This window comes from Peromyscus eremicus, unplaced genomic scaffold, assembly GCF_949786415.1.
Source record: "Peromyscus eremicus unplaced genomic scaffold, PerEre_H2_v1 PerEre#2#unplaced_80, whole genome shotgun sequence".
In the NCBI taxonomy this organism is placed as follows: Eukaryota; Metazoa; Chordata; class Mammalia; order Rodentia; family Cricetidae; genus Peromyscus; species Peromyscus eremicus.
Window position 1 is genome coordinate 323,363 of NW_026734321.1, and position 16,638 is coordinate 340,000.

Below are 16,638 nucleotides of genomic sequence, written 5' to 3' on the forward strand. Positions count from 1 at the left end.
GATGGTATTTATAGCTTATCTTCTCTTGTAGAAACAAAAGCAAAACCTCATCCCCAATATAACATATATCCTGGTTTCCATTCTGAGGTTAGTATGTCCTTAAAATATACAGGCTGATTTAACTCTGTAGTTTTTTTTTTCTATTATCCAATGTCTCTCCACAGCTTTTGTTCATTTCTTATTAGCATTGAGAAAATACAAAATTAATAAAGCATTATGTAATCTATTTCAGGGGGGTTTTGCTGCTCTTTTTGTTTATTTAGCATACCTTTTAGAGTACAATTTGTTATTTCTGTGACTTCTCCTTTAGGATTGTATGGTATACCTGTAATATGTTTTATATTGTAATAAGCAAAAAACTGTTTCATTTTATCAGAGACATATGCTAGATCATTGTCAGGTTTAACTTATACAGGTATACCCATGATGGCCAAAACTTCTAGCAATTTCTTGGTTACAGAATCAGCCTTTTTGAAACTCAGAGCAGTTGCCCATGGAAATCCTGAGTAGGTATCAATTGTGTGGTGCACATGTTTCAATTTTCCAAATTCTACAAAATGAAACACATCTATCTGACAGATTTCATTCTTCTGAGTGTCCTTTGGGTTACATCCTGCAGGTAGTGGAGTCTGATTGTAAAATGAACAAGTAGGACATTTCCATATAATTTCCTTAACTTGTTTCCAGGTTATGGAAAAATCCTTTTTTTTTTTTTTAAAGATTTATTTATTATGTATACAATATTCTGCCTGCATATATCCCTGCAGGCCAGAAGAGGGTGCCAGATCTCATTACAGATGGTTGTGAGCCTCCATGTGGTTGCTGGGAATTGAACTCAGGACCTTTGGAAGAGCAAGCAGTGCTCTTAACCTCTGAGCCATCTCTCCAGCCCGGAAAAATCCTTTTTTAAAACTTCACTATTGACATGATTTTTTTATGAAATTCTGAGACCTCCCACACATTTCCTATCAATGGTTGATCAATCTCCTCATTTTCTTGTGCTAAAGGGCCTGACAGACTCATATGGTATTAGATGTGAGTTTTATATAAGGGATTTCATAGAGCTAAGATGTAGTAGTTTGCTATCTACCACTCTAATCTTCCAGCTTTTACCCCAATATCTGGCTCTAGGTTTTTTATTAATAAGACCTTTTAAGATCTGTTTTACAGGGAAGTGGCTTTACTGCTCCTTGAACCCAAAGAACCTTAAGATAAAGAAGTCTGTAACAATGTAGTATGCTTTGTTGATGCTCCCTTGTCTATTGCTCAGCTGTATATAAGCAATAGGTAGAGTAAACTGGATACAACAGTATTCAGTGATAGTCCTCCCAAATCTATCCTATGTCTCTGTCTTTCTTGTATGTCTCTGTTTTTCCTATCCGTCTTTTCTTAATCCACACTCCCCTATTCAGGTATTGTTTGACAGGTCCTAACAAGGGTCTGAGAAATATAAAGGTCTGATGACATAAAGGCTTGCATTATATGGGTCTAAAAGTTCCACATAAGGTTATAAATTTTAATATCTGTTCCTAGTTTATATCTGTCTCCACAGGTTTGTACTTTGCTGACAGACACATCCAAGCATCAATTGTTAATGATATCTGCTCCATGTGACTATGAGCCCTGAACTTCATGAAAGCTGATATAAACTAATCCAACTGATGCAAAGGCTGTTTCTTCAGCTGGTCAATGAACCAGAGGTTTCTAAATTGCCTCCTTACCTTTGACTAACATTTTAGCCTTCCAAGGCCCTGATAATAATGTGCCAATGTCAGCAGGATGTAATTACAGAAGCCAAAACACTGTTTTCCAAGCATGCCTCTGCCAAGGTGGATGCAACACTGGAAAAGGCCATGAGAAAGGAGAAAGGATCACACAGAAGAGTGCAAACAAAAGGGAAGAGGAAAATAAAGGCAACAGGCTAAAGTGCCTGACCAACAACTACAGATCTGCCAGTGGAAAGTGGAGACACTGAAAAACAGAGTCCAGTCTCTGAAGTAAAAGAGAAAAGCCAAGTCTGACTAACCATCCATCATGTTTGTCATTAACCCTGCCTCACTTCTTGTACAATCCAGAGGAATATTTTAACCAACTATTTGAAAATGTGAGTTTTTTAGTAGCTCTATAAACATTTTTAAATGGTGGGTAAAAATCCTATTTCATTCTATATTTTAAGTGTAAATGATTTTTTAAGAGGTTAAATCACTTGAGAGTTTTTGTTTTTTTAATACAACCAGAAAATATCAGGATCCTGAATGAGGAGAGGGTGTAAGTGTCTCAGGGGTCACCATAACATTCAGTACAGGGGGCTAGATTTATATCCTACAACACAAAGCATTCTAAATGGTAATTTGAAGTCTCTTGGTCATCCATTTTTATCCAGAATATTCTTAGTTAAATCTGGTCTCATATTTCTAGTAGAAATGTTTCTTAAAAAACAACCCCTTGGGCCTTGCCTTGTCAGAACTGTCTCTAGTTATGCAGTCCATTTTCCTAACATTTGTGATAATGTGTGTAAAAAATGGAAATTTTGAAGATGAACTGTATATGGCATAAAACTGTGAGTCAATGGAATTGATAATTGCCAGCATTTGCTTGTTATGTGAGGTCTTAGCGAAAACTTGCCAAGTTTAGGATGGACCATCACTGGAGTAAGTTCAAAGAGAAACAACACATGGGTCTTTTGGATACATAAACACAATGTATGACTCTTAGAGGTTGGGTACATGTTTCAAAAATCAAAATGACTGTATATTCTGCTCCTCAACCAATAATTTCTCATTTGGGGAAGAGTAAAAACAAATTCTTGGAGCACTAACTCTAAAGTAGTTTTGGGTTCTATCAATCTTATATTTCTTCTGGGTAACCTGGACTGAGGTAAGGATGAACTTAAATCAGCCATCCATACCTTACTACTATTAATGACATGTTCATAGGCTTGAATATAAGTCTCAGCACTGAGAACACTACCTTTTTATATACAGGACCTGACTCTCATTCCCTGCACTCACAAGACAGCTCACAACTGACAGTGCCTCCAGTCACAGGGGATCAGACATCTCTGGTCACCATTGTTACCTAGCATGAACATGGTATAACGATTTGCAAAACTTATGCACTTAAATTAAATTCTGCCGGGTGGTGGTGGCGCACGCCTTTAATCCCAGCACTCGGGAGGCAGAGCCTGGCGGATCTCTGTGAGTTCAAGGCCAGCCTGGACTACCAAGTGAGTTCCAGGAAAGGCACAAAGCTACACAGAGAAACCCTGTCTCGAAAAAAACAAAAAAAAAATTAAATTCCATTCTTTTCTAAGATAACAGACACATGAATAAAGCCTTTTTTACTATATGGAATCACATACATATCTGTCTTTTTACCATTTGTATATCTGGTTTCCTAACAGGCAAGGTGAATGCACTCAAGGACATGGAAATACAGGTAGATGTGACAAATCTGATGTAGGTGCTGGGAATCAAACTTGGGTAACCAAGAGGACCAGTACTACTGAGCCAACTCTTCAGGTCCCAAATATGTCAATATAATTTTGATGATGAAGATGTCCTACTGCTCTTTCTGTCTGCTGTGACTTGAAGGTGAAGGAAGTCCCCTCTAGATGGTTGTCAAAGGATTCAATGAATTTCTATATCTCTGTGAATGGACTCTCCATATTGTTTTTTATTTTCATTGTTAACACATCTGTTGTGATGTAAGTGAAGATAACAAAAGCTTTTGTTAAACCAGTCACAGTCCAGCCAGATTATATTATGAAAAATTCCATAATTTGAGGTATGCTTTTTCTTTGGGAATTTTTCTGAGACAGGATGTGTCCAAATAGGCTGCGTGGAATTCACTATGGGGACCAAAGTGGTCTCATACTCTCAGAGATTGGCCCAGCATATTCTGCCAAGGGATGGAATTACATTTGTGCACCTCTAAGTTCAGAAATATGGGTTTCTAAGAGACCTACAATGGAATCAGAAAATGAAAGGATAATACAATATTTAAAAAGAAACCATGTTTTAAAGAACAGAATTATTTCTTGAAATTCTATAATTTAACTGGGGAAATCATTTTATATATTCTCAATAATTGGGTTATTTTCTTTGCTGGAATTTTCATCCACTTGAAAAGATTGAACTGCATTTGTGTGTCTACACCAGTGCCAGGAAGTGTATATAGCACTGAGGACAACTTACATTTGTCTTTTATCTACTTCCTCTATGTGAGATCTAGTGGTGAACCTTATGGAGTCAGTTAGTTGCAAATGACCTCAATGGCACTTATACAGGTTTAAAAATAATTTATACATGTGCTGATGTAGGAGTGTGCATATGTCAATGCCCAAGTGTAGAAATAAAAAAAATTGTAGGAGTAGTATGGATCACCCAGAGATGGAACTCAGGTCCTCAGGCTTAACAGAAACAATTTTAGAGAATGAGACAATTCTTTGGCATTCAATTGTGGTTCTGAGACAATGTTATAAACAAATGCTTAGCCCTCATAATCAATTTTGAAAAATATATGGTTGCATAAATATTTTAATATGCAAAGAAAATTTATTATTCAATTTGTCCTTTGTTCTTGTATCCTACTATGAAATTAAGTTTACAATCTGAAAATAAGACAAGAATTTAATGTTGTAGTATTTCTACAAATCTTATTTGAGCACCTGTGAGATGGCTCATTGGTAGTCTTTGTGTGCAAAGCTGGTAACCAGACGATGACCACCCTATTAAGAGAACCACAAAGCTATCTTCTTGTCTTCACATAACTGCCATGAGCCTACAACCCATAATCATATCACATACCTCATAAATTTTTCTTACAGGAGAAATCTTAGTGATATTACATTACCTGGCTTCTCTGGATAATTCTCTTAGAAGGAAGTACTTGAAGATAAAATCCAAATGGTAAACTCATGTGGATGGGACAAGAACAGAACATCAAATTATATAAATATACATATAGCATAGAAAGCTATGGTATGAGGTGCATGGTGGATTGCTGATTATCTTACTCTATTACAACTTTATCAGATAAATGAAACTACTGCTTTGAATATACACAGTAGGTATTTCATGTTTCTTATATTCTCTTCCATTAAGCATTATAATGTTAAAATTTTTAAATTTGGTTGAAAAAAGTATACATGATGGGAGTACATCATCTACCTTTAGACTTGTGCTCAGGAGGTGGCTACATGAGGATCATGAGTTCAAATGTATCCCTGATCATGACTAACATCCAATCCAAATAGAATTATAAGCACATGTCTCAAGGGAATTTGTGAAAATATGAAAAACAAAGCCAACAACAAAAACCCACCACCATTTTAAAGAATAACCTTACTTAAAAAGTATGATCACACACTGCCTGATATTTAAGTAAACAGTGGACCACTTAGATTATGGGTATACCATTCTATACATTACAGCAGAAAAATACCTATCACTAAGAAAGTACAATAGAAAATGAACAAAAGGCATAGGAGAAATACAAAGGCAACAAAATAAACATCACTAAATGTATTTGTCACACATATAGCACACTTTATTATCTACCTCAAAAGTTTCAAGATAGAAATCACAATGCAGTGATCTCCACCATTAACCTGAGTGAACATGGTAAGTAATTTACTTCCTTCAAGTGTGTGATGAAAAACAAATGAAACAGGATTTCTTTTTCTTGAAGCCGAAGACAACTGTGAGGTCTAAATTCTTTATCAAATTGTTTACATGAATAGTGTTTTTCTCTTGTATGAGTTTGTCCTTATTTCCACACTTCAAAATGATATAAATAGAATTTTAAAAAATTACATCACTAGAGATATGACTGGGCAGTTACAAAATGTTCATTCCCAGGATCAAGGTCTAATTTTTGACAACTTCCTGTCATTCATCTCCAAGATCCAATGGTTCAGGAAGCAGATTGCATGATCACATACCCACACAAACACAGAGACATCACATAATTACAGGTACAACAACTGTTTAAAGAAACAATTATACATGAAGGTGTTTCCTCTTTTAAGCATTAATTACTGTAACAGGTGTTGAGGCATCTAACTGCTTTCAGAATTTTTCCTCATCATGTATTGGTTCAAGTAACAGAAAGCTAGCATGTAGATGTGAAGCCAGAAAAATCCATCCTTCTAAGTTGGTGGTATCATTTGAGAACTTTTAGGAAATGCTGCCCTTTTGGAGTATATACATGACAGGGGGTAGGCTTTAAAAAATTACGTCCACACACCATTTCCAGGTTCCATTCTTTGCTTCAGGCTGCAGTTTAAATATGTGAGTTCATAGTCTCCTGCTTTAGCTGCCATGTCTCACACTTATTGCAATGCCACTTTCATGCTGATACTGTTTCCCTCTGGATCCAATGACCAAATTATACTCATTTATAAGTTGATCTGGATATTATATCACAACAGAAATGGAAATAATACAAATACACAATTTTTTATTCCTGAATTAGATATTTCATGCAATTTAAGAGAAGTACAAAATCTAGTATGGTTACATTACTATTTAAATCAGTAGTGCAACATCCAAAATTAAAGACAAAACTTGTCACGACAAATAAAAAATAAATAAATAAATGAAAATAGTGCAAACTTTTATAATTCTGGAGGAAAAGATACCCAACTGTCAGAAGTCAGCTTTTACCTAGAGCTATGAAGGGAAGATATCCTGGATGCCTACTGCTGTGAGGGAAAAGGTAACCTGAATATTGAGAAGTCAGGCTACACCTGATGCTGTGCTTCAGTGGGAAACAGTCTCCCTGCCAAAGGTATTAATCCTGCTCCTCTCCAAAAGAGAGCCCTTACAGTTGGACTCTGCTCCACACTGCTAAGAGAGTTTCCCAAGAAAGATGTCCAGTGCTGCTGTCCCTCACTTCCCTGAGGGGGTTTCTCAGCAGAGCTGTCAATTCATTTTCTCTTCTGCTCTATTAGAGTTTCTAACAAAGATGTCCATTTCTTCTCAGCAAGAGCTCAAATTCTTACTTGTATGCTTCACTCAAGAAAGCGGTGAAATGCTGCAGAAATGTAGCAGTCTCTGGAGAAAAGTTGTTACTTCTGCTCTGATCTTTTAAGGGAATTTGTCAACAAAAGGGTTCGCTGCTTCTCTAATTCAATCCTATAGTCAGATTCTCATCTACTCCAGTGAAAGTCTTCACCTAAAATGCATTCAAGATATTTATTTGGTAGGAAGGAATCTAGGAGAGTTGCAGAATCTCCCAGGGAGAAAAAAGCCAGTTGCCAAATGAAAAGGCACAGGCCTTGAAAAAGCTCAAGTATTGGGTGATTTCATGCTCAAGAACTGGATGATTTCAGGCTCAGGGAATCTTTGGATTTGTGTTTAGTTGGTCAAATTTAGAGTATGTTTCTTTGGCTCTGGTTTCAGGTCCAAAGTGTGTTTGTTTTACTGCCCCCTTGTAAAATTTTGATTCTGATTTCAGGATCAGGGTGTTTCTATAATTGGTTCTGGATTCAGGATCAAAGTGTGTTTCTTTGACTCTGGTTTCACTGTCAGGATGTTTTTCACTTTGATTTCAGAGACAAAGGGTGTGTCTTTGACTGGCCCTATGTTCAGGGTCAGTGTTTGTTTATATGGCTGCTTCATTTACCCTATACAAAAGGTTTAATAAATTCATAAATGTTTTTTTCCATGAATGTGTTGCTGTAAACAATATAAAAGCAGACACCATAATGCTTCACCATTTTTTGACACTGACAAATACTTTTCTTTTGAAGACATACTCTTCTGTAACAGATTATATGTGTGTTGCCTAAAGATCTTACCAAACATTTTATAAGTAGATGGCCACCATAACTTTTTCATATAGTTGCATATTGAAGTTTCATACTGAAGATAATTGAGTTGTGCAGAGGCTCTGCCACACTGATTACATTCATATGGTTTCTCTCCAGTAGGTGTTCTTTTATGTATTTGAAGATTGTTATGACATGCAAAGGTTTTACTACACTAATTCCATCAATAGGGTTTGTCTCTAGTATGTGTTCTTTTATGCCTTTGAAGAGTACTACTATGTGCAAAGGCTTTACCACACTGATTACATTCATAGGGTTTCTCTCCAGTATGTTTTCTTTTATGCCTTTGAAGAGTACTATGACATAGAAAGGCTTTACCACACTGATTGCAAACATATGGTTTCTCTCTGGTATGTGTAATTTTATGTCTATTAAGATTGTTATGACTTGCAAAGGCTTTATCACACTGAATACATTCATAGGGTTTCTCTCCAGTATGTGTTCTTTTATGCCTTTGAAGATGACTTAATTGAGCAAAGGTTTTAGCACATTGATTATATTCATAGGGTTTCTCTCCAGTATGTGTTCTTTTATGCATTCAAAGACTGTTTTGACATGAAAAGGCTTTACCACATTCTTTACACTCATAGGGTTTCTCTCCAGAATGTGTTCTTGTATGCCTTTGAAGACTACTGAATTATGTAAAGGCCTTACCACACAGATTACATTCATAGGGTTTGTCTCCAGTATGTTTTCTTTTATGCATTTGAACACTACGTTGACATGATAAGGCTTTACCACACTGACTACCTTTTCAGGGTTTCTCACCAGTATGCTTTGTTTTTTGTTCTTGAAGATGGCTTTGAAATTCAAAGGCTTTACCACATTGATTATATTTGTAGGGTTTCTCACCAGTATGTGTTTTTTTATTCATTTGAAGAGTACTGGGATATGCAAGATCTTTAACACATTGAGTGTATATAATATGTTTCTTTCCAGTTTGATTTTGTTCATGACTGCAAAAATAATGAGACATATAAAAGCATTATCACTCTTAATACACTGTTTAATATTTATATCTGTATGAATTAATTTTACAATTTGGTTTAATTGTAAAGAAGAACCAGATCTTAAGGTTTTATCATTGTTTACACTCATGTTATTCCACTTTATTAAGAGTTGGTTTGTGGGGGGTGGGGTGGTGGGGTGGGGTGGGGGTGGGGGTGGGGGGGTGGGAAAAAAAGAGTTGGTTTGCATCTGTGAAGATATTTGTATTGGTAACATCCTTTATTACATGGTTCACATGTACAGAATATTTTTATATATGAGATTATTCATGTATTTGAAGAGAACTGGAAAATGTCAGAGCTTTAATGTCTGCGTTGCATTAATAAATTTTCCTATACCATGAGTCATCTTACATTTACTAAATGAACTAGGACAGAAAGAAAAATTTTCAAGTCCTACTACTGATAGAATTTTTCTGCATAGTGATTTTGTTGATGCATCAGAAATACACCTGGAAAATTAATTACTTGTATACTTGAATCAAATTCAACAAACATATTAAATATGAGGACTGATATATATCTTCTCATTCTTCTAAGAAACGAGAATGTTATCTGTTTCCATATCCCTATCCTCATATGACTTGTATCCAGAGAGACATATGACATATCTAGTAAAGGAAGCTTAACCAATTAAAGATTTTACCATTCAATTCACAATTTGACTTTCTGTACTCATGGACTTGTGGTATATGGATTAAGGTTTCTTCACAGTAACTGCCATTTGACTCTTGACTCTAACTGCCCCCTCTGTTAGCAGCACAGTTACAACAAGTATACAAAGTACACTACCATTACTATTTGCTATTTGCTTATTACAAAGATTAAAAATATAATTATCACCTCTTCACTATGTATGCTTTTGTAATATGAGTAAGATAAAATGAATTAATTGCCAGTTCTATAACATATTTCCCATGGTGCTATGATTCAAATGGTAATGTCTGGTAAGTCACTGTTCCCTTGTCTTTTTTTAAAAAAAATGCTTTGCAAATTTAATAATCATTGATGTACTTTAATCTGTGTTATTTACACTGTTGCTTTTGTTTAAAACTTCCAGGACACATTTTAATTTCTTCAGAGGCACATTTGTATCAACTAGCACAAGAAAATTACCTTTCATCTCCTCTAGAACTTTGAGGATGCTCTTCAGTATTATGGTTTTCTCAATTGTATCCTAAAACATAGTACCAGAAAATATATGTTATTTTCCTTAAAACTGTCCAAAATTTATGTTACTATCTTCAGTGAATCTTAGAATATGACTAATTTATTCACCTAATATTATTTCTCAATTAAATGACAGAGCAGCATCCAAAACCTAAGGACAGTTGACCTCTTATTTTAAAATGTGAAGGAAAATACACTGTCTTACCTAGTGAGATTCCTGTAGGTCTCAATGATCACCTCTTTGTAGAGATTCTCCTGGGAAGGATCCAGTAAAGTCCACTCTTCCCAAGTGAAGTCAACATGCACATCATCATAGGTCAATGCATTCTAAAATATCCCATACATGTGTACAAGAGAAAACATACTACTGACAACATTGTAAATGTATACTTCTTTGAGAGTAGAGTCAAATAATTCTGATGCTCCTCACACTTCTTCCATGACATACAAATTATAATGTAGTCAACAAGTCACTTTAGAAGGAAACTGAATAAGCGGATCACTTCTGTCATTTCTGTACCCTTTGAATGGAATATCACCTTGCAAGAGAAATGTTTATTGACAAACATAGAGACAATTAAACAGATTAACAGTACAGAGTACACATGAGAGAAATTATATGAACAATTACTAACTATAGAGAAGAAAAATAAGACGGATAAACTGGGTGTATTGGCACATGCCTTTAACTGTAGGACTCAGAAGAGAAAGGCAGGTATATATATCTGCCTCTGAGTTGAATCCCAGCCTAGTGTATGCAATCCAGTCTAGGCAAACCAATAGTACATGTTAAGACTCTGTCTCCCAAGTAAAAGTCAGTAGAAAAAGAAAGATAGAAAGAACTAAGAAGTTTTTCCTGAAGTTCCTACAAAGTGTTATGCATTTACTTTAGTTCTGTAGTCGTCAAGAATCCTGAAGTGCCCCAATTCAGACTATAACAAAATATGAATTTACTAAAAGGTACTATAATAGTTTTAAATAGTTATAAAAGGAAAGATGAAAGCATTAGCCATATAAATGTTGATCATAAATAATCAACACATGGCAAGAGAGATAGAAAGCTAGTAAAATCTCTTGCTGGTGTTGGATAGAGGTGGGCTCAATTGCCAGTACTTATATGAGGGAACACAACTATCCATTATTCCAAGGTCAGGGTTACTGAGACCATTTTTTGATCACTGTGAGGACCTGGTACCCACATAGTGCAAATTCGTGCATTCAGATAAAATATTCATATTCATTTAAAAATTCAAAATAAATGTAACAGGCAGGAAGAAGTTCATGCACCTGCAATGCAATGATTCAGATGGCTCAAGCAATATTAATATCATGAATACATGCCAAATAGAGAAATGGAATGACAACCTGTGCCAAATTTTAAAATTCAAGATATGTGTGAAGCTCAGTACAACAGCATATGCTTGACATGTACAAAAACCTACATCCCAAGCCCATCACCCAATAATATAAGAACAAAAGAGCCAGGAATGTTCACCCACTTTAATCCATGGAATTGGAAGCCATAATTAGGGGGATTTCTGAGTTCCAGGCCAGCCTGGTGTATAGACCTCCTTTCAGGCCACGAAGCACTACACTGACAAACCTTGTATTCAAAAATAACCAACATAATTAAAAGATCAGGTTAACAAACTCCCTTAGCACTGAATAGCAATTGCTTCTACTCTATCTTCTGTGATTTCGAGATAGATTTTCTAATGATGAAGGCATGACAATACCAGGAAGCTGGCTGATTAGTTTCAACTACAATTCAGTATAGACAAAGAACAGGAAATCTGTTGAGGCTATAGAGATGCATATCACACACCTAGTGAGGAGTTTGCTCCCAAAAGGCTCCTCCTATTAAAGAAGCAATCAAAAGAAAGTCACCAAGGAGAGACACATGTTCCCATATATCATTGTGTCTGAGAGGTTTTTCATTCAATTAACGATGTTCTAAACCAGGTACCTATAGGTTTATGATCATCTATGAAGAAAATGCATTTAGTTACTTCAATGATCCTCATAGTCTGCAACAGCCCCTACACTGTTTCACATGTTCAAGTCTCTTCTGACACTCAAGACAGTCTCTTCATGGTGACATTTGTAAATTCTGAAAATGGATTATAACATTCCAACATACAGTGGCACAGAATACCATTCAAATTCTAAAATGGAGAAATGGATACATAGCAAGGAAAGATTAGGCAAAGGCAAGACTGAAGTAGAGCAGGACAGACATCAAATTCTCTTTCTCTGTCTCAGATGGCATGAGGATTCAATATCAGCAGGCTCAGATGGCCCTATCCATGCAATTTCTCATATATTTATTTATTTACTTCATCTCAGCCAGGGCTCCATGGGAGATGTCTCATACTTTATTCTAACATCACATGGTCACAAAATGCAATCCAGGCTGTTGTGGAACATTATTTTAAGATGTGTTATATTTGTTTATGCCATGGAACAATTGTTTTAAAGATGCAAAGGTATGTTCTATTCTTTTATGTTGCATATGTTTAACTCTGTGAGGCTGTGATACTTTGTCTGAAATACCAATTTGTCTAATAAAGAGTTGAACAGCCAATAGCTTGGCAGAAAAGTTAAGGCAGGGCTGGCAGGCAGAGAAAACACTTGGGAGGACAAAACTGAAAAGAAAAAAGGAAGGAGCAAGAAAAGGAGAGGACACTAGGGGCCAGCCACACAGCTACACAGCAAACCATGGAATCAAAAGTAAAGAGAGGTATACAGAATAGAGAAAGATAAAGCCCAGAGGCATAAGGTAGATAAGTTAGGAAAAGATGGCTAGATACAAGCCAAACTGAGGCCAAGTACTTATAAGAAAGAGTAATCCTCCCTGTGTATGATTTATTTTGAGAGCTGAGTGGCAGTCCTCCAAAAGAGTAAAGAGTTAAAAAACAAAAAACAGAAATAGCAGGCTTCATCCTCACAACTCCATGAAATGGTATCTCCCAGTCTCCTCACTGGGTTTCTGACTCTCAATCATAGAAGCCTGCAACAATGCTGAACTGAACCTCCAGACTAAGAATCCATGACCTTAAATATTGATTCTTTCTTGTTTCCAGGACCAGTAGATGATGGGTGATCCTGCAAAGTTTGACTTCTTAATTCAGGTGGACACTGACATGCTGGACCACAGGTACAGCAAGTTTTGTATGAAGTTGCTTTCTAGGAGTAGGGATTACCTTGTATAATCCTTGCATGATTTTTGCCACCTAAAGTCCTGACATCTTCAACATTATTTGAAAAGACAACATATTTGTTGTGCCCAGATCGCGACCCCCAGAGAGACCACCAAAGACGAGCATGCCGGAATGCAAAAGCATGGTTTAATTCTGGATATCCAAAAGCAATACAAGCCTAGGCAGGGACTTTGTCCAATACATCCAGTGCAGTGGAGGCGGGAGGAAGCGCCCACCTATCTGCAAGCTCAGCTTTTAAAGGGAAAAGTCACAAGGTTACATCGTTTAGGGGTGCTAGTACGGGTACAATTCTGATTGGCTCTCTTCTAGGGGCTTCTACAAATTACTTCTAAGGGAGTGGTTGCCCATCACCATTTCTCATTGACTGCCCTCAGGTGGGGGCATTTTTATGGTCAGTTACCCTGGAAACTAGGGAGAGGACAATCCATAGTCTGCCAGGCATTACCTTGTGACTATCTTGTGACTCTATACTTTTACACTTCCTGGTTTCTGGAATCTGAACTGACTGGTTTCAGTAACTAGTGGCCTATTCCCAAAAGGAAATATCTTAGGCCTTAATTTTAGGGTGAAAGCATTTTGGTCTTATTTCTAAGATGGCTCATTTTGGTCTCACAATATTTAGGTTCTACCTAACAACAAAATCACCTTTGGTGTTTCACTTTATGTTCTAACTTGCTTTTATCCTGCTGTGATTAAATTTTGCATTCCACATATTCTATGTACCTTGTGACATTTAGGTTCAGGCTCTAGGTCACACAATGAACAACTTTTTTTTTTTTTTTTGGTTTTTCGAGACAGGGTTTCTCTGTGTAGCTTTGCACCTTTCCTGGAACTCACTTGGTAGCCCAGGCTGGCCTCAAACTCACAGAGATCTGCCTGGCTCTGCCTCCCGAGTGCTGGGATTAAAGGCGTGTGCCACCACCGCCCGGCCACACAATGAACAACTTAAAAAGGGACAGAAGACTGCAAGTCTATCCCCTTAGACAGATGGGAAACTTACACAGCAAAGACATTTCCAAAATTATTACTTAAGTACCCCAGTGATGTGAAACATCAGGACCTTCTTAGGTGACAGGATCCTGAGGTGAAGATCACAAGGGATGAGAAAGAGAGGGAAAGTATAAGGTAGAAAAAATAAAAGCTGGAATGGGGAGTTCTTGCACAAGGTATGTCTCATGTCAACTATGCATCTTAAGAAGAGTAGCAGCTTTATAATACTTCTAGGGGCAAAATGGAAGAAATTGGGAAACCTTTTGGAAGTCAGCAGAAAGTATCAAACAATAGGACAGACTCAGAGAGGAGGCTAATCAAACCATGCTGCACATGGTGAAACAGGATATCTCAAGAATATTACTGACTAAGCCCACAGTGATCTGTGGATGGATAACCATAGCCATATTTGGTGAAAGAGTTGGATTCTTGGGATCTGAAGCAACCCCACCACAAAGGCCCTGATTCAAGACCATTGCCTGCTCTTCAAAGCATATTCCTGGTTTTAGGGAAGGAGCTCTGTTTTATTGTCAATATGTTATGCCTTTAGGGAAAGCTCCCAAGGCCTAGGCCCCAGGCTGTTACTAACTCTCCCAAAAATTTTTCTAATCTCTGTGTGAGGGCCTAAAGGAAAGCATTGCTTGATCAGTACAGAACTTAATAGAAGAGTGTTCTACTTTTCTTTTTTCTTTTCTTCCTTTCTTTTTTTTTTCATTGAGACAGGTTTTCACTGTGTAGTTTTGGATCCTTTCCTGGACATAACTCTGTAGACCAGGCTGGCCCCAAACTCACAGAGATGAACCTGACTCTGCGTCATGAGTGAGTGCTGAGCAAAGTCCAGCACCACCACCCCTGAACTGCTAGTGTTTTATTTTTCAAAAAGTAGTCACCTGGTGTCTGCCCATCTGTCAGAACTAGGATTTTCTCAAGAAGAAAACTGGAACTTTATGGCATGCCAAGACTTAAGGTTGTTTATGACCATGTAATGCCTCAATGAGCAGCTTGTTATATTTCCATTCTTTGATATAGTGTTAGGCCTACTGGCTTGTTGTAAATCATAGGTGGCTCCTTTGTCATGGTTTACAGCCAAATATCTGGACAATCCTGGTGAACAAATGTGTATCCTATTGTCCTAATCTCTAACAGGTCTGACTACAATACTCTTATCTTTCAGAGTTTTTGTTTTGTTTTGTTTGTTAAGACAAGGTTTCTCCATCTAGTTTTGGAGCTGGTCCTGGATCTTGCTATGTAGATCAGGCTAGTGTAAAACTCACAGAGATCTGCCTGGCTCTGCCTCCCAAGTCCTGGCATTTAAGGTGTGTGCAACCACTGCTTGGCAGGTTTTTTTTTCCAGGCAGTACTCCCTCAGTTAAATTCAATTTTGTGGGACTTACTATGTCTTAAGAATTAGTAAATGACTTATATCATTATTTCAACTCCTCTCTCTCACACCTTAGTTGTGGAGTGCTACCCAACACATGAGATGCCTTTTACAGCCTCCACAAAATTAACTATAAATGGATAATATGAAAGTTAAATACAAAGTGCTGAACCTCTAGAAGGTACTGGACAAAGTAGGCCTGCTTTCAATGAGTGCACCAAAAGCATGTTGAATTTCACTACAAAGATGTTTCTGTACACACCTCCCTACTCCCAATTCTTCGAACAGATTCTGCCCACAGAGCAAAGTTATCCAGAGGCCTGCCCTGGGAAGAGGAAGTTTCAAGGACCATATGGGATCTCACAGGACAGGGATTCTGGCTGAAGTTTCCCACCCAGATCTGAGAAGGACCCACCACTCTGGCTCCTGAACCTTACTCACAATGCTGTGGTTTCCCAGCTCACCCAGGTTTTCTGCTCAGCTCTCTGCACCAGCACACAGCACAGCACACAACACAAAACTGCTGCTGCCAGGTTCTCTTCAAAGTAAAGCTTGAAGCTAGCAGCTGGAAGAACCATGTACCACTTCTGACTGGCAGGTTACCTGGAGAGCCTGATTGGCTAGTGAGGTCTGAGTGACAAGAGCACCTCCCATAGGGTTACACTGTGCTTAAAGTCACAGCACAATGATTCCTGATCCTGCCTTCCACCACAGACCCAGGCCTTTTCTAAACATTTGCATTTCAATAGCACTTGCCCCTGGCTCCAATATCAGACCCTCCTATCTTTCTCCTCTTGGCAGGCACTTTCCCTTCTTCATCCTGGACACAGTGTGGCTAGCATGTACAGCCCACTATACTATGTGGGGTGGAGTGATTCCACGTTCCACAGGTGGAAGGGTGCCCAGAATATTAACAACCAAAGAGAGATTGAAAGACAGAAAAGGAGATGTTTGTTTTGTGACTTCAAGTTGAGGTCAGGTGAACTGAACCCACTTTTTACCTAGTTGTCACAGAGACTTCATACAACCAGGAAA